This window comes from Sapajus apella, unplaced genomic scaffold, assembly GCF_009761245.1.
Source record: "Sapajus apella isolate SASKATOON/1434 unplaced genomic scaffold, GSC_monkey_1.0 scaffold251, whole genome shotgun sequence".
Classification (NCBI taxonomy): Eukaryota; Metazoa; Chordata; class Mammalia; order Primates; family Cebidae; genus Sapajus; species Sapajus apella.
The window spans coordinates 126,918-146,700 of record NW_022437191.1 but is presented as its reverse complement, the minus strand read 5'-3'; the positions used below and the strand labels follow the sequence as shown (position 1 = coordinate 146,700).

At 39.6% G+C, this 19,783-nt stretch overlaps 1 long non-coding RNA gene and 1 other non-coding gene across 4 annotated transcripts in view; both read left to right on the top strand.

Annotated features, from left to right (window-relative positions):
- Positions 1 to 19,288, top strand: part of LOC116545222 — a 28,133-nt gene extending 8,845 nt beyond the window's left edge. For 2 of the 3 annotated variants that reach the window (XR_004266248.1, XR_004266247.1), the window contains exons 2-4: positions 1,341 to 1,582; positions 13,503 to 13,755; positions 15,943 to 19,288. This is a non-coding gene — a long non-coding RNA (uncharacterized LOC116545222). Of the gene's footprint in view, positions 1 to 3; positions 1,583 to 13,502; positions 13,756 to 15,942 lie in introns of those variants that run through there. The other variant, XR_004266246.1, reaches the window with a different exon arrangement.
- On the top strand, positions 17,743 to 17,815 carry TRNAA-AGC. The gene has a single exon. It is a non-coding gene; the product is annotated as a tRNA-Ala (tRNA).
- Positions 19,289 to 19,783: the final 495 nt, after the last annotated feature.

Below are 19,783 nucleotides of genomic sequence, written 5' to 3'. Positions count from 1 at the left end.
GGTCCAGCTCCAATCCAGTCCCTTCCAGAAATTGTCAGTGTCTTTTTCTGCCCTAGTATACCTGAAGGAAACATTCCTACTAGTAGTAGTGGCTCATTTCAAAGCATATCGTATCCAGGGGCCCTCTAGGGATACCAGCTCAGGTAGACTCATTATTCTAGTTATTTTCGCAGCATTCTTCTGCCTCTACTCCTAAGCTTCCCCTGAGCTGCCCTTCGTTCCTGCCTTAAAGCCCTTAAACTGCATCTTTTAGCTCTCTGGGCACTCAGACTCAGGAGGGAGGTGTAGAGCTGTTAGCCTTTCTTCTCTCTTCTTCCCTAATTTAGACTACTTCATATTTGGTCAAGTTTTCATGATTAGCGCCCTTCTTCTCTCCTTCCTGAGCTTCATACTCCTGGCCTTCCCTGTTTCTTTCATGATACCTGGAAATGCACCTTATCTGTGCAATCACCTTTATCCTTATCAGTAAGGAATAGGAGGAAGGGGGTTCCATCAATAGTCCTGGTTCTGGGCACGGTGGCATTTCATTAGACATAGTGTCTTGGAAACTGCTCAGGGACAGCTAAGGAAAAGGAGGATCCGGGGGGGGGTGGGGGGGAAAGAAACTAGAGTAGGAGAAGCTAAAATGACAACTTAAGGTTCTGGGAATTACCCTTAGGCAGTAGACTAAGCTAGGTGATGAGTCATCGCCTTTTTTCCTTTTTTTTTGAGTAACAGTTATCTGTGTGTGCTTTGCATTACTGCTGCACTCTGCATACTTTGAAAGTAAATAAGTTGCAAAAGAAAGTGAAAATCACCCTTCTCTGCCTGTCTTTCATCCTTTTATGCAGTGCCACACTATTTCTCTCATCTGGTAAGTGTTCTTGGGGCTTTTAGAGTAGAAGTTGGGGTAGGTCCTGAATCTAGGACCATCATATCTATCAATTTCAACTGTTTCCCTTGAGCACTGTTAGTTTCTAGGCATGTATTTGATACATTGGCTTCTCATTTGCTCATCACAGCTGTTCTTACTCTACATTAGAATTCTGCCTTCATAGAAGGCAAAGAATTGATTTCTCTTATAAATTCTGTTAGAACCACATCTTGGAAGTAAGCGGATTTGTAAAATAAATTGTAGTCGGGCAAGGACTGGGATAAAGAAATGAGATCAATAGAGTAACCTGCACTTAATTTTTTATTTTTTACTTTTTATTTTTTTTCCTGATCTCCTACCACCAGCATAAGCCGTACTTTAGGCTCCTAAACAACATTCTCATTTGTTAAACCTGTTTGAAATGTAATTTTTAAATAAATATCAAGTGTTGTAGTCATTTTCATCTTCTTTGTCATTCTTCCTTCAGGAATTCTCTGCTTCTTCAGCTGTCTTCCTTGTTGGCTTTGATGTGCACTATTGCAACCAATCCAAGTTTAACCAGTGCAAATACCAGTAACCAAAGTGAATCCAATATCAAACAGAGAGGAAACTGGGTAGGGATGGCTAGGCTGACCTTGGCAGTGGTGACAAGGCTAACTTCTGAAAGTTCAAGCCTAGCCTGTTGTTCGAGACTTCATAGCCACACACACACTGTTGTTTAACTACTACGTAAGACTGAAGAGAGTTGGCCTTTTACTAACCATTGTTCAAATATGGATTAGGAGTCTAAGAACCTGGGTTTTCACAGGAGAGAAGACACAGTTGGGTGTGTGAAAGTGAATGAATCTTTGGCTCTTGGAGACTGATAATGAAAAACTTTGTCCTCACCTTGAAGACTCCCTAGGTCCATCCCACCCACTTGCTGTTATTTGTGGTCCCTGGCAGGATTTTCTAATAGTAACAAAGCTTTTTCTTCACCTATGAGGCCTGAGTTTTGATAAAAACTCTTTGCCCTCTGGGAGTTTCATGACTGGGATCTTTTCACTTCTGCATTATTTAGGATTCTTTTGGTTATAGGAAAGAAAACCTTATCCAAACCATCTTAAGCAACAACAAAAGAATGAATTTATGGGAAACATGGAAGAATAGCTCATCATCTCAGAGGAAGTTCTGGTGGGATCAGGTTACTCAAGAAACTTTGGGGACTAGCACCTGGAACTCCTGTCTCTCAGAATACTCCTCACCTCTCACCTCCACTTGTCTTGGACGCTTCATTCTTTCAGTCACAGAAAATGTCAAGTGACATGGGCTCTGGCAGTCCTGAGGAAAGGGAAGGGTGGATCTCTCTCCTAACTTCAGTGTATGAAATCTAAAGGTCTCATGGTCACACTTGGGCCGTTTCTCAATCTTATGGTCAGAGGCATGAGTCTGTTGCCAGAAGGGAGATGGGGGGATGGTGCGAGGAGCCATATGCAATAACCTCTGCAAGGAGCACTGTTAAAACAGGAACTGGCAGTGCCCTGAGTACTGTGTCCTTCTGTTTTGGTGGAGTTTTTCATCCTTCTGATGTCTGACCTCATGAGAGGATGTTTATGAGGATGGGCAAAAATTGTTTCTATCAATGACATGGAGATAGAGCATGTGGAAGTCCTAGGAGTCAGATTCAACACTTTTAAGCAGAAAACTGAAGTCAGAATTATTAAGATTAAAATTCTGCCATTCCTACTAGTTGAAACCAAAATTAAAGACATACATTTCAAATTACAAACTGAGGAGGGCATTTTAGGTTTGTTAGGAACTAGAGAAGTAGATGTTGGGACTGAATTACAAATCTCAATGGAACATGAAGAAGCAACGCAATTAGGCCAAAATTCTTATAAACTGGGTGAAACATATGTAAACTGATGACTACATATTTTTGTTTTGTTTTGAGACAGGGTCTTGCTCTGTCCCCTGGGCTAGATAGAGCCCGATGGCATGATCACGGCTCACTACAGCCTCAACCTCCGGGGCTCAGGCAATCTTGCTGCCTCAGCCTCCTGAGTAGCTGGGATCACAGGTGCACTCCACCATGTCTGGCTAGTTATTATTATTTGTAGAGACAGGTTGCCCAGGCTACTCTCAAACTCCTAGGCTCAAACGATCCTCTGGCCTCATTCTCCCAAAATGCTGGATTCTGGTGCAAGCTGCATCCCGGGCTGCCCAAGTGTTCAAAGACCTAAGAGGGAATGGTGGGGAATAAAGAAAAGCACAGAGACAGACATATAGAAAGCTCGGCTAGGCAGTCCAGGAAAGTGAGGACGTCAGTCTCTCTGGCCCCGACCTGCCTCAGGTACTTTATTTTATATGTTTACAAAGCACATAGCAGGGGGAGGGTGCAGTTTCTTAGAACAGCCTGTGGTTGTAATTCTCATACTTCAGTTAACATACTTCAGCTAACAACTGTCTCGCAGCAAGGTCAGTGAGAGCTGGTTATCTCTCTCTAGGCCTCTCTGCTCTTCTCCGAGACACACACATTCTCCTATTACGGTTTCGCCACTCTGGAGTTCACCCAAAGTTCGCAGCAGCCTTGCTGCTGATCCCTCCAGAGTGGGTGAGCTACTCTGGCTTTCTACACGGGATTACATACATGAGCCACTGCACCCAGCTTGATGACTACATTTTTAAAGGAAAACAGAGTACTTGGCTGTTCATCTTCAAATGTTTTAGTTGACAGAGCAGATTAAAAATTATAATTTGGGGAAATTTTTTTAGACCAGCCTGGGTAACACAGTGAGACCCTGTCTGTATTATATATTTAAGAGAAAAAAAATTTACCCCACAGAGACATGCTAAAGACCCAGAAAAAAAAAAAAAGGCCTTTGTGTACAGAAAGTGTGATAATTGCTTGATAATATGAGGATGCCACAGATATTAGTCATATATAGTGTGTAACTAACAGGCTTGAGAAGTGACAGAGAAGCCAACTAAAACTGTAGAAACTCCTATACAATTAGGAAAAAAACAAGAGAGATTGGACTATGTTACAGCCAATAACAACACTGATATTATTGCAGTTTCAGAAAATTGATAGATTCCTTTTCAAACCATTTTTACTGTTCAGCAAGGGTTAATGGAATTTCCTTATCCATAAATGTTAGTATGATCCTAAATTTCCCTTGCTTATTACTTTCAGTGAATCATCAAGGCTTGTCTTTTCCACCTCACCCAGGTCTCTGATTCCTTTCCTGAGCCCTCCCCACACCTGGCTGGCTGGACAAGGCCTTCCTCATTAGTGTCTATACTCAGGGGGCCTCTGTCTGTGGCTTCCCCTGACTTCTGCCTACCTTGCAGTGCGGCCAGACTCAATCTTCCTAAAATGCTGAGCTGAGGATGCTCTTAAAGTCTATTTTGCTTTCTTCTTGCCTGCAGAATAAAGTCCTTATCTTGATAGATATGATGTTTACAAGCTGGCACCAACCCATCTTTTAAAATGTTTAAATATTTTTATTGTGACACATGCCATATATGCCAAAAAGTATAAAAATGTATACATAAAGTTTGAAGCATAAGAAACAAACCACCAGATCTAGGAAAAATATATATTGACAGTATATTAGAAGCCACTTGCATGTCCCTTCTACCTGCCTTTATATTTTATTTTTATTTTTATTTTTATGTATTTATTTTTTGAGACAGAGTTTCGCTCTTGTTGCCCAGGCTGGAGTGCAATGGCATGATCTTGGCTCACTGCAACCTCTGACTCCTGGGTTCAAGAGATTCTCCTGCCTCAGCCTCCCGAGTAGCTGGGATTACAGGCATGGGCCACCACACCTGGCTAATTTTGTATTTTTAGTATAGACGGGTTTCTCCATGTGGGTCAGAGTGGTCTCAAACTCCCAACCTCAGGTGAATCCTCCTGTTTTGTTTTGTTTTTTAGGGTTTTTGTTTGTTTGTTTGTCTCGCTCTGTCACCCAGGCTGGAGTGCAGTGGCACAACTCACTGCAACCTCTGCCTTCTGAGTTCAGGTGATGCTCCTGCCTCAGCCTCCCGAACAGCTGGGACTACTGGTGTGTGCCACCACGCCCAGCTTATCTTTGTAGTTTTAATACAGAAGGGGTTTCACCATGTTGGCCAGGATAGTCTCGATCTCTTGACCTCTTATGGGTGACATGCACCTGTAATACCAGCTACTCGGAAGGCTGAGGCAGGAGAACTGCTTGAACCTAAGAGGCAGAGGTTGCAGTGAGCCAAGATCGCGCACAAGCACTCCAGCCTGGGCAACACAGCGAGACTCCCTCTCAATAAATAAATAAATAATAATTGGTAACTCACTACAACAACAAAAACAACAGTGATTAATAAATATGAACTCACAGCTAAATAGTTTGGTCAAGACCCGGAATATGTTCATAAAAAATATCTCAATTCACTTTATTATTTTCCTTCCAAATACTTTGTTCCTTATCCCCTTGATCTTTTCTGTTTGTTCGTTTTGTTTGTTTTGAGACAGTGTCCTGCTCTGTTTCCCAGGCTGGAGTGCAATGGCATGATTACAGCTCACTGCAACTTAGACCTGCTGGGTTTAAGCAACCCTCCCACCTCAGCCACTCTCCCACCACAGCTGAGAGCACAGACACATGCCATTATGCACAAATAAGTTTTACTTTTAAATTTTTTGTAGAAATGAGGTCTCTCTATGTTGACCAGGCTGGTCTCAAACTCCTGAGTTCAAGCAATCCTCTGGCCTCAGCCTCCCAGAAAAATTACTTGCTTTAAATCCCCACACTAGGATCTTCAGATTGAGGAAGGAAAGTTCCACCAATTTCCCCCAATCAGTCAACAGATAAGGTTGTTGCATTTAACTTAAAAACTTAGACCTAATTTCTTCTCCCATGTACCATATACTGTTTTACAGAATGCTATTTCTACATGTAGAGAAACAGTGGTTCCTTGGAATCTTCCATGTAATCCCACATGAGATTACATTTTTAAAGAGCCTCATACTCATGACACATGGGTCAATGCAATCTAGCAACCATTCAGTGGCTGAATCCTCAGATAGGCACTCAGTGTCCCCAGAGCCCAGAGGCATGCCATACGTCCCCACATAAAGATTTGTTGAATGAATGAAGGGGTCGAACTCCATTGCCCTGCCCTATTAAAGATGCATACTTTCTCTGCTTATACCAGTATGGTAATACCCTGACCTTCCTTATGATCTTTGCACTCAACTCTCAACTCTGTGCCCTACTGGAATGGTATTGAAATGCAAATTCAGCTACAGTCTATCCTAAATTCATTTACCAGCAAACTTTGCTTACAGTGCTTAAATATTTTTTCTTGACATTTAAAGCTCTTCATGAGGAAAGCTGGCTTGTCTTCCAGATTTACTCCTGGAATTCAATTCTCATTCTCAAAAAACAAAATCATTGTTAATTCACTTTCAAAACTGTTGTTTTATGCTTCTGAGACTTTGCAAATACCTTTGAGTAAGGCAGCTGGATAGCTCCTCATTTTTAAATGCAACTGCAGATACTGCTGCAAGTGGAGATGGAAAGAAAGGGAAGGTGAAGAATGATGGACTGTAGAAACTCATGCTTTCTCATTCTTGTCTGGTTTGATAATCAGTGCCTAGAAAGGAGTTGAAGAACGTTTTCTTTACACATCTTCTAAATAACACAAAACCTAGCTCCCCGTTAAAGCCTTAGAATTAGCTTCTTGGATTTAAAAAAAAAAAAGCAATAGATTTGAGACTGTCATATTCAGATTCCCACAGATGCTGTAGCCAGAGTGCAAAGCACTAACCACTATATGATCATGGCAGGCCACTGGGAAAACCTGATGACTTCTATTTATCACAAATTTGTCATGCCAGTTGCCTTTTCATCAAACCAGTAAGAGCTGAAAAGGGCATATTGTAAAATCTTCATGGGTAGATTAATATTTCTTTTTTTCACCTTGTTCATTCCAGAAAACCAGAGAGGCTCACGGCTTGCCATTTTATCTTGGTTTAAGAATTCTTAGAAGGTCAGGTCATGAGTATGAGGCTCTTTCAAAATTTACACACTAAAATATTTCTATGCCATCACTGTTCTTTCTGTTCTGTGTATCATCTTCATCTTCATTTCTCAGCTATATCCATTTTTATTTCTTCACTTTAATATGGCCTTGCCTCTTAGCCACCTTTCTGTAATACATTTCTGGTTTTTTTGCTATCACTCATATGGCATGGTTATGTGACTAATATATGAAGTACATTAACGGGGATTGAAATTTAAGTTGTTATCAGCTTAAAATAGCCAGTTATAACTATAAAATGTTTTAGATAAACCTCACAGTAACCACAAGACAAAAAACCTATAGTAAACCAACAAAGGATAAAGAGAAAGAAATAAAAGCATACTACCACAGAAAATATCAAATCACCAATCAAAACAGCAAGAGACAGAGAAACAAACAAAAAAACCTACAAAACAACCAGAAAATATTTAACAAAATGTCAATGGTAAGTCTTTAACTGTCAATAATTGTCTTCATGTAAGTGGATTAAATTCTTCAATAAAAAGACATAGAGTGGCTAACTGGATTTTTTAAACTATATCCCAAAAAAGACCCAGGTATATGCTGCCTACAAGAAATTCACCTCACCTTTAAGAACACACAAACTAAAAGTGAAAAGATGGGAAAAGACATTCTGTGTCAATGGAAACCAAAAGAGAGCAGATACACTTAGAGTAGGCTTTAAGTGAAAAACTATAAAAAGAAACAGGGGTTTTTATATTATGATAAAAGGGCCAATTCATCAACAAGATCAAACAATTATAAATTTATATGCACCCAACATTGGAGCACCTAAATATAGAAAGCAAATATTCATAGATCTAAAGAAAGAGATAGACTGCAATAGAATAATATGAGGGGACTTCAGTACCCCACTTTCAATAATGAGCAGATCATCCAGACACAAAATCAGTAGAAAATATTGAACTTGATATATACACTAGACCAAATGAACCTAACAGACATAGACAATATTGCACCCAACAGCAGTAGAATGCCACTTCTATTTAACATGATACTGGAAGTCCTAGACAGAATACACATTCTGGTCAAGTGCACATGAAACATTCTCCAGGATAGGCCATATATAAGGCCACAAAACAAGTCTTAACAAATGTGAGAAGACTGATATCATATCAAGCATCCTGTCTGACCATGATGGCATGAAAAAAGAAATCAACAACAGGAGGAATTTTTGAAAATTCACAACTATGTGGAAATTAAACAACATGCTCCTGAACAACCAATGGGTCAAAAAAGAAATCAAAAGGAACATTTAAAAAATATTCTTGTACAAATGCAAACGGAAATACAATATGCTAAAACTTACAGGATATAACAAAAGCAGTTCTAAGAGAGAAGTTTATAGCAATAAATGCCTACATCAAGAAAGATGAAAGATCAAGAATAGACAACCTAGCATTACACCTCAAGGACTGGAAAAACAATCAGCTAAGCTAGTTACAAAGTTAGTAGGAAGACGGAAATAATAAAGATCAGAACAGAAATAAATAGAAGATAGAAAAAGTAGAAGAGATCAACCAAACTAAGAGTTGGTTTTTTAAAAAAGATAAACAAAATTTACAAACCTTTAAATAGACTGATTAAGAAAAATATGCAGAGACTCAAAATCAGAAATGAAAGAGAAGACATTACAACTGATACTACAGAAATACAAAGGGTTACTTAAAAACTATTATGAACAAGTACATGCCAACAAATTGGATACCCTAAAAACTGGATAAATTCCTAGACGTATGCAACCTGCAGGATTGAATCAGGAACCAGAACAGACCGACATCAAGTAAGGAGATTAAATCAGTGATAAGTCTACCAGCAGAGAAAAGCCCTGGACATGACAACATCACTGCTGAATTTGATGAAACATGTAAAGAGTTAATACCAGTTCTTCTCTATCTCTTTCAAAAAACTGAAGTAGAGGAAATACTCCCAAACACATTCACAGTAATGGCCAGCATTATCGGGAGCCCACTGCCCAACAAGACCACTACAAAATAAGAAAAAAAAAAAAATTACAAACCAATATCCCTGATGAACATATATGCAAATATACTCAATACAATACTAGCAAATTGAATTCAACAGCACATTTTAAAAAACCATTTACCATGATCAAGTGGGATTTATCACAGGGATACAAAGATGGTTCAGCTTACACAAATCTATAAATGTGTGATAAACCATATTAACAGAATGAAAAACAAAAACCATCTCATCTCAATAGATGCAGAGAAAGCATTTGACAAAATTTAACATTCCTTCATGATTAAAAACTCTCAAAAAATAGGTAGAGCATCAACAGATGATTCAGTCTTTAAAAACAGAAATCCTGTTGTTTTCGAGGTGGATGAACCTGGAAGGCATTATGTTAAGTGAAATAAGCCAGGCGCAGAAAGACAAACACTGCATGATCTCACTTACATGTGGAATCTAAAAAAGTCGAACTCATAAAATCAGAGAGTAGAATGGTGGTTCTCAGGGGCTGGGGGAGGAGATGGGAGGTGGGAGTGGTATTAGGTGTTTGTCAAGGGACACAAAATTTCAGTTAAACAGGAGGAATAAATTCAGATCTCCTGTATTGTGTGGTGACTACAGTTAATAATAATGTATACTTGATAATTGATAAGAGAGTAGATTTAAGTGTTCTCATGACACACACAAATAAGTAATAGTTATGCTAATTAGCTCGAGTTAACCATTTCACAATGTGTGCATATATCAAAACATCATGTTGTACATAATATATACCATTTTTATTTTTCAACTAAAAAATCATTGTAAAAACAAGTGTTTGATGCTCATCTCAAACTATAAAAAGCCTGCAATGCAAAGGGTTTCTGTGGTGTAGCAGTTACCACGGTGCCTAACACGCGGAAGGTCGCCTGTTTGAAACCCAACGGAAACAACAGATTTCTTTTGTCTCCCAGAATCCGACCAGGAGTGGCCGCCTCTTCCTGGGAGTCCAGAGCTGTAAGGAACAGTGAAAATCTTGCCTCTTTTTTTTTAAAAAAAGATCATCATCCTGGATAGCTGTGCCAAATTAGCAGGCCGCTCTGGGCGGGCGCTCCCCAGCTGGGACGTGCTCTCTTCTCTCCCTGAAAGTCTGGAACGTGAAATCTTACAGAACCAGATTTCCAGTGTGCACTTTCTCCTGGTTACGTTTTTTCCCTCTCCCTCGCAGAGGAATAGCCGTTGCGCTCTTGCCCTGGCCATTTTTGAGTAGACTCGCCTTAAGTCGAGTCCCTTAACAGTGGAGACATTTCTTATGTTCTGAGCCTCTAAAAGTGGTGGGTAGTCGCGGCACACCTACTCCTGCATAAAGGAAAGGACAGAAAGGCTTGGGTCAGATGAGGAATTAGCTCAAGTGGTAGAGTGCTCGCTTAGCATGTAAGACGGGTGAGATCGATGCTCACCTTCTCCAGGTTGTTCTTTATAGACATGGGGTCACAGGTGACTAACAGCTTCAGGTTTAGTGACCTGTCAAAAATGTCAGCCACTTGACTGCTCCACTGGCTAAAGACCCGTGGGCATAAAGAAACGGTGCTAGTAATGGCCTCTAAAACGAGCAATACACAAAACCCATTTTGTAAGTTGTTTTCTCTTTATTAAAAGGAGCAAAGAGATCCCAAGAGGGTGGGACATACTCGATTGTTCCTTTTCTCTCCTTTCTGCAGCTTGACCCAAAATGCAGCGCAGTCCTGGAAACCGCAGGGCAGAGCAGGATAAATAAAACCCAGCTTTCTTTCTGGTCAGGGCACTGTAAAGTGAAGTTCCAAGTAAAGGTAAAGTCCTGCCCAGAGTGTGGAAAGCAACCCGTAAGTGGCTTGTGAACCCGCCGATTGCACCTCTGAGTTTAGAATATGTAGCTGTAAGGAGCAAAACCAAATACAGAAAGCTTATTTTTCCTAAATTAAAAATTGTTTTGTGATTCTGCTTATATAAGGTATCTTGAATAGGCAAATTCATGTAGATAGAAAGAATATAAGTTTTTGGGGAGAAGGAAATGTAAAGTTATTGTTTAATGAGTACAGAGTTTCTATTTGATGATGATGAGAAAGTTCTGGAAATGGGTAGTGGTGATGGTTGTTCACATTGTAAATGTACTTAGTGCCGCTAAATTGAACACTTAAAATCTTAAATGTAAAATGTGTTATGTATATTTTACCACAATGAGAAAATACAAACCCTTGTTCTTTCTTTAATTTTAGCACATAGTCTCATCATCCGTTTTTCTCCACACCAGCTCATCTATTCATTCTTTTATTCATTTGACAAATACTTATAAATGTCTAGATTTATTGTTCCATTCATCAGACATTAATTCAGGACCTCTTCTGTGTCACACAGTTTCAAGACTTCTCCCTCAAATGTGTACACCAATATCTTGACAAATACCATAGATCTTTCCTGCACAGCCTGTCCAGAATCGTTCTCTTATTTTTCATTCATGTATCTCTGTCCATTCTACCGTGTTTATGGAGAATGTAGTCTGCACCACAAAGTATAATGGTCACTGGAGCTAAGGAAAGACTCATATTGTTTACTTCAGAAGCTGACAAAATAAATGTAAAGAAACCTCAATTCTTTCATCTCTTTGTAACTGCTTTCCATTTCTCTTCAGTTGCAGTTTTCAGTTTTCCTATTCCCAAGCTCTTTGACATTAAACTTGAACACCTTTTTCTTAAATGTTAATTTGATTATATAAGCTGACTGGAAATTTTTCCAAGGGTTCTTAAGTCTCGGTGTTTTCTCAGTCATTATCATCATGTGCACAGGCATTTCAATCACTACTTCCTTTCACGTCTTTCCTTTCATTTTATAAACAGGCACACATACAGGCAGGCACACATGCACTTGTGCACTATACATCCCAAGTGAACAGGCATGTTTTCTTAGACAGGAATTTCTACATCCATCCCTGTTCCTTCCCACTCATGTGCATTCTTCCTCATCTGCATCCTCCAAGGTTCATATTTATCCTTCTACTACAAGCTGGTCTTTTAATCCCCATGGTTCTTGTCTGTAATAGTTTTGTGATTTTTGCTGTTTTCTTCTATGGTGTGAATATGTGAGTTCTACATGATATACCTTAAAAAGAATTGAATATATGTGTATGTATATGTGTGTATATATGTATATGTATATGTGTGTATATTCAGATCTGTAGCTTAGATTTAGGAAGTCTGAGGGTCTCCATAGTGTAGAGATTACCTCACTTGCCTAACACGAGATGAGGCCCGCAGATATAAAACAGATGTTATATAATTATAAAGTGTCTATTCACTGAAGGGATGCAACTGTCCTAAATATGTCTGTTTCTGGCCACAGAGCTTTAAAACTTATAAACAAAATGGATAAAACAGAAAGAAAATAGAAAAATCCAATTACAGTTGCAGACGTTAACACTCCTCTCTCAGTAATTAATATTCAGTAGAAAACAAATCAGCAAACAGGGAACTGAACAACACCATCCACCAAAGGATCTAATAGACTTTATAAAGCAAAATCACAATTTATGTAGAAAGAAGAGCCAAAAATTCAAAGAAAAGCAAGATCATATTATGACTAGGAAATCATGAATGGTCAGAGTAGAGAAAAGTGACATTATTGAAACTGATATTTCTGAAACAGTTACTGAAATAAATGACAAGAAAACTGACAGTGGTGAATCTGTAAGTGACTCTTTTCTTGTCCGTTTTTATCCTGCTTTTTCTTGAGGTCTGGCCTGGCCAAATTTCTTTTGAACTTCCTGAGCCTATTACAGTGTCTAGCACAGAGCATCTCTTGAGTGAATATCTACTGAACGAGTAGAATGGAATTGATAGATTCGAAAGAGATGTGCAAGAATATTGTTCAGTAGTTGGCAAACCATTGAATGTGATGTTTGAAGGAGGACAATGAGTCAAAGTTCACTTGGAAGTCTAGACCCAGGAGGAGGTTGAGAATTAGATATTTGGTGTATGAATGAATAACTACTGTGGAGAAAAACAGGCAGAGAGATCATGAGCAGGAACAGAGAAAAAAACTCACATTTTGGAATCTAAAAAAAAAAAATCTTCTTCTCAGTTCAGGCTTTGCCACCTAGCAGCTCTGGCACCTTAGAAACAATAATTATCTGAGCCTCCACTACATCCAGAAAATGCACATTAGACGGCTGGGCGTGGTGGCTCACACTTATAATCCCAGCACTTTGGGAGGCTGAGGCAGGTGGATCACAAGGCCAGGCATTCAAGACCAGCCTGGCCAACATGGTGAAACCCTATCTCTACTAAAAATACAAAAATTAGCCAGTCATGGTGGCAGGCACCTATAATCCCAGCTACTTAGGAGGCTGAGGCAGGAGAGTCACTGGAACCTGGGAGGCAGAGATTGCAGTGAGCCGAGATCACACCACTGCACTCCAACCCTGGGTGATAGTACAAGACTCTGTCTCAAAGAAAAAAAAAAAAACAAAGAAAATGCACATTAGGATACATCATTTTGTCAGTGAAATTCAATTGGACTATGTAAATGCAATAAATTTCATAAATAGCACACAAGAAAAAACAAGGAGGTTACTATCATAAGTGTTTTGTGTGTTTTGTAGATGCAGTGTCTCCAGTCATGTAGATGCAAGTGGAGATATAAAGGGAAGACAGTAGTATGGTCAAGAGACATGTTTGATGACTATTTCTTCATTCATTTACGTATTCAATTCATCAGTGAACTATCATAAACTGAGAATCTCCTGTCTCTTTTCAACAAAGAAGACCATGGAAGGGGTAAGAGTGACTAAGGTCTCTGAGGGAAGGAAAAGCCATATCATTGGGCCGCAAGAGGGAAAAAGCAACAAAAGACAGGTACAATTGATCCTGGTAACGCAGAACCCAGATGGTCCTTTGAATACTGGAAAGGCGTAGACTTCTCTGGTCTTGGGTGTGAATCTTCCTAGTGCAGCATTGATTGATGCGGAGTAGTTTCCAAGTAGGATTGATTGTGGTTTTTGAAAGCTGAAACCATAAAGCAGGTGGGAAATAAACTTCGGTAAGGTGGATGTTGGCCAGGGTTAAGCTGGAGCCCTCTTGGTGCAGCCAGCAGCCTGTCAATCTCATAATCTGAAGATCCTGGGTTAGAACTTCAGAGAGGGTACTGCTTTTGTCATAGAAGTTAGATGCACTAAATATCAGATCAGAACATAAATGCTGTCAGATAAGGATTTGAAGACTGACTCAGTATTTCAGAAAATGGAAAAATTATTTAAGCTTTGTTGTTTTTTCGACTTTCCAGTGGTTTGAGTAAAATGAGTGGTGAAAACAGAAGAGTAAATTGAGTAGATTACATCAGAAACTATATGCTATGCCATGTAATTTGTCTTTCTAGCTGACAGAAGAAGCAGGGGAAATTTCTCTTTCAACTTCCTGTTCTCAGGGTCACCCAACAGTAATTATTGGGTGAGTGGGTGAAGTAGTTTATTCTTTTAATCATCCAACAAATATTTCTTGAATGCATATCTTGTTAAGAGGCTGTTTTGGGTTAAGAGTGAATACAATGCAAATATTCCTACCTTTGTGAAACTGCATCCCAGCTGGGAGGAGTGGGGAGAAATAGGAAACGAACAAAAATATGTAAGAAGTGGTGTGACAATGTCTTCTGTGAGGGAGTCACTAGGCAGTAAAGCGTTTGGGAATGTGGAAGTGGCACATTCACCTTTCAGGAGGACAATCAGGAACTTTTGTCTCCTTGACAACTTTAGCCTCGCCTTCTTCTAGTCATCTTGCTAGGACCTTTGTGCCCATGTTTTTCTAACGCTGTCATTAAAGTACTTTTACCTACCAAGGCAACTGGGGGTTATGAGAGCTTTTTGCACAGAAGGCTAATTGGCTTCGTTGGAAAACTGATGATACATGAGGACTGACTGGGGTGGTAAATTCCTCACGTTTCTTCAAACGAAAAATGAGGACTGTGGGATTCTCTGGCTGAATCTCAACACCTAGAGATGGGTGTGGGCAATAGGAAGTGTTCAGTAAGTATTAGCTACTGCTTTGGTTGCCTTCTCCCTGTGGAAAGCTGGCCTCTCAAGCTGAATTTGTATCATAGGCATTAATGAGGGGCTTGACTGTATCAATATCTGATGAGAGATTTTGGTGCAGTTCTGCTGTCATGACTGATTTGCTCATTTGGTAGGTAGCATCCAACTTCTTGTGAACATAAAAATAAAATAAAATAGATTATGGAGGAATAGAATACAGATATATAGTAACGTATTAGTAAGGTATTACTATAAAGTATGGATTCGGATAAAAGAGTCTAAGAATTTGTGCATGATTATTTTAAATTTCTTTTGAATCTTTTTTTTCTTTTTACCTGTTTTTCAAGTCTCCAGTTTTTGTTACCCTTCTCCCAACAGGTCAGAGGGATAGCTAATGGTCAGAAGAAATTATCCAGCAACTACCATAGCACCGTCTCCTACCTGCAGCTGCCTCTTTTTATTCAGCCTCTATGGGAAGTAGCAGCACCATCCACTTCTCAGAGAGCAAGGTCTAGACTAACTCAGCTAACCCCATGTGCTAATCCGAGCTAACTCCAGTTACCCTAGTGGATTTAAAGGTTGAAGTTAGAAACCAGCAGAGTTCTCTTCCTGCAAAGAATAGGCTTCCCTCTAAGGTTTCACATAGATACTGCTGAGGAAAGAGCCCTCAATGGCTTGAAAAACTGGATGCTCTTTGGGCAAAGCAGGAAGCCCTGCTATGGAAGAGCACCATTTGAGCATAAATCAGGGTCTCAGTACAAAGAGCATGCTCAGGAGGTCAAGATCGTTAAGCAGAGAATCTGATCAGATTATCCGTGGTGGAGAGAAACAATCTTATTGGGAGAAGAATGACAATAATTGAGGACTTGGAATAAAGGCTAAAAATGATTCAAAGAGAATGCAAAAAGAATCAGGCACAAATCCTTTACTACATTCTGTTGTATGAATCTCACCTTACTATGTGTTTGTATTCTGTTCCTCAACAATCTTTATTTTTATTTTATTTTTATGTTCACAGAGACTTGTTGGTGCCAACTAAATGAGCAAAACAGCGGTGACTAAAAAAACCACCACTGCACTAGAAAAACAAAACTAAACTAAAACTGCACCAAAGAAGTTTCCCATCGGCTCTTGAGAACAGGTTCCTTAAAGGTGAACAATATGCCACATACAAGGACTTTTTCAGCACCATGCATTAGCAATTGAACTGGATGTTTACTATTTTTTATATAAGTTGGTTGATACGGCTTTTCAGCTTCCCTCAGTATCATTATCCAAATTTTGTAGATGACACTGAAGGTCAGAGGAGTTCAACCATTTTCCTCAAATCATGTAGCTTTAAATAGGAAAACCAGATAGGAAAAGCAGATTTCTTTTTAAATTAAAAAACAAAAACACGAGCTCTCACTTTACCCTAGCACATAGTCTCCCCATCTGTTTTCTCCACACCAGGGCATTCATGTAACATTCATTCACATAACAAATACAGATCAATGAGTGGATTCATTCATCAGATATGAATTCAGAATCTCCTTTGTGTCTACCACAGTAGGCTCAGGACTTCCCAGTGTCTTTGTCTCCTCTCCATGAAATCTCTCCACCCAATGTCTTGACAAATACTATAGATCCTTCCTGCACAACATCTCCAGAATTATTTTCTTCCTTTTCACTCATCTCTGTCTTCATCCATGCTACAGTGTTTCTGGAGGATGCATTCTGCACTATGAAGTGTGATGGACACTGGCGCTGAAGAAACACTCCTGCTGTCCACCTCAGGAGCTAACACAATAAATATGGATAAACCGCAATCCTTTAATGTCTTTATGACTTCTTTCCCTTTCTCTCCAGGTACTGTTTTCTCATGTTCAAACTCTGACAGTCAAAACTAAACACCTTTCTCTAATATGTTGCTTTAATTATTTAAGTTTTTTGTCTGGGATTTTCTCAGTTACTCTTGAGTTTTCATAATACTCTCCCAGCTTATCTCCAAGTGGCCAGGCTTTTCATTCACTGCCTCCTCCATGTGTATTTCACACACACACATAGCCTGGTTTTCTCCACCCTATGTCCACTGCTTCTCTGCATAGCTCAATTTTGATTCTTACGCTCTGTTATTTTACAGATTCTTACACTCTGATGTGATCTTGTCTCTTTTTCTTTACGGCTCTACTCTGCAATTCTGTTGTTGTTGTTCTGACATATAGTTGGACCTGTAACTGGTACATGGCACACCTTAGCAAGGAGGCAACCCACATCTCAGATGTTAGTAAAGGAAGCACCCTCCAGGCGTTTCCTAGTGTAGCGGTCAGCACGCTGGCCTCATTCCTGAAAGGGCCTAGTTGTGAAAACAGCAGGAGCTTTTTGCCTTCAAGAAATCTGCACCATCTCACGACTCGGACAGTCTCAGCTACAAGGAGGAAGTGATAATGCCATCCCACTTTTATAAACACACACACACACACACACACACACACACACACTCATTTATTCATTTTTGATTATTTAATTTTTTCCTTTAATCTGTGACACGTTAGCCAGGCAGGCCTAGACAGGTCCTGCTTTGCCGGGACGTGCCTTTTTCTGTCCTGGAATACCCTAAACTTGACATTTTGGCAGTGCAAGTTTTCCCTTTGTGAATTTCTCCTTGTTCCCTTTTCTCTTGCTTCCTGGCAGAGAATGCGTAGCCACTGTGCTCTTGCCCTGGGAAATCAATGAGAAGATCTGCCCTTAGAGGAGCCCCGCTTTCAAAGCACTGAAGGCCCTGAAATCACATGTGTTCTCTGCCACCCACTAAGGACAAACAAAGCTGCTCCAACAAGGGGAATTAGCTCAAGTGGTAGAGCGCTTGCTTAGCATGCAAGAGGTAGTGGGATCGATGCCCACATTCTCCAGACTTTATTATTTGGACCTCAGGTCTCTAAACCCGAGTCCGTGTCTGAGCACAGAATGCTGCTTTGGCTCAAGATGTAGGGACAGCAACAATACAGGGCTGGTGACGGCTCTCTACTGGCATTCAGGATAGCATAGATCTACCATGTAATTATGTTCTGTTTCTTCAGGGAGCTGTGAAGCCAAGGGACACAAACAATTGCCCTTTTCTCCCTGTTTCTGCCTGCAGCTTGGTCCTAAATGTGAGACGTTCGTGAAAAGTACAAGGAAGAGCCACCTGGGTAAGTACAGCCCCGGCTTTCTGGTCAGGGGACTGAAACCAGGATGTGTCAAGTAACTAGAATGTGCCTGGACAGATACTGTAGAAAACAAACCCATAAAGTTGTTTGTGAAACTGTGGCTGCCCCTGCCAGCTGTGAATAAGTGACTCTAACCCCAACAATTTACCTAGAAAGAGCCTGAGAACTGAACTGAGCAAGGCCCGCTTTCCAGTCCTCACTGATCACTGGGTCACACACACTCCGGAGATCTCTGAACAGCCCTGTAAACGCCTTGCAAGTAGAATTATCTTTGTAACAACACCACATGGAAGGCTGGCTGGTACTTGGAACTTGAATACAAGGCAATTGTGTGCCTGCAAAAACAAAAACAGCAATACTATCCTTAAGATTTCAACAAGACACAGTGTCTCCTCACATGATATGAAGAAGTCCAGGTTACAGCCCCGAAATATTCAGCATAAGAAACAACAGGGAGATTGTACTTCACTTGGCAAAGAGAACCCTCAAGTAACATTACTGAAAGGACACAATGTCAAAATCATCTGACACATGTGTTAAAGCAATTGTTATAACAATGCTCCTAGAATTAGGGGATAACATTCTTGAAGTGAATGAAAAGGTGGAAAGTCTCAGAAAATACATGGAATATGTAAACACCAATTTTAAACTTAACAGTTAAAAAAATGTATTAATCAAAGTATTAGGGCAAATAAAAAGCTTAACTGGATGATCTGAATAACAGAATGCAGATGACTAGAAAAAAAGTCAACAAACTTGAAAAAGAAGAATACCTACAAAATCTGAACTATATGGAGAATGGAGTATTTCTGTAAATAAACAGAGCCTCAGAGACAAAAAATAACAAATCTAACATTCCCATTATTGTAATCTGGAAAGAAGAGGACAAAGAGATCTTTGTGACAGAAAACTCTGAAGAATTAATGGCTGAAAATGAATCAAATTTGTCAAAAATATAAACGAGATTATTAAAGTTCAGCAAATCTCAAAGAGGATAAACCCAAAGAAACCCATAGCAAGTCATATCATAATCAAACTGCTGAAAACTAAGAAAATACAAAACAATTTTGAAAGCAGCCAAAAGAAAACGAAAGCAAAACTACCATATGAATGACTGTAGATTTCTCATCAGGAATCATAGGGGCCAGGAAAAAATGTCATAACATTCAGTAAGTACCAAAGGAAAAAGACCTATCAACCCAGAATTCTATGTGGAGTAAAGTATCTTTCAGACATAAAGGCAAATAAATGCATTCTCATTGGAAGGTAAATGAATACATTCTCATTCCTAGCAAGACTGCTAGAAAAGAATTAGCAAAAATTTGAGATAAGAAAAGTGATACCAGAAGGAAACGTAGAACATCATCAATGAAGGAACAAAAGCAGAAATGGAAAATGTCTGGGTAGACGTAACAGACTATTATTCTTCTCTTGAGTTCCTTAAGGTATGTTTGATGATTGAAAGCAAGAATTGTAACTTTTTCTGATGCAGTTGTCATTGTACCTAGATGTACTATACACATAACATCAAAGGGTGAGGGTAAAGGGCCTAACTCCTGATGAAGTTTCTATAATCAACTTGAATGGTAAAATATTGATTCTAAGTATATGGTAATCTCTAGACCACTTACTAACCAGATTTTAATAAACCAAAACAAGATAGAAAGAGGA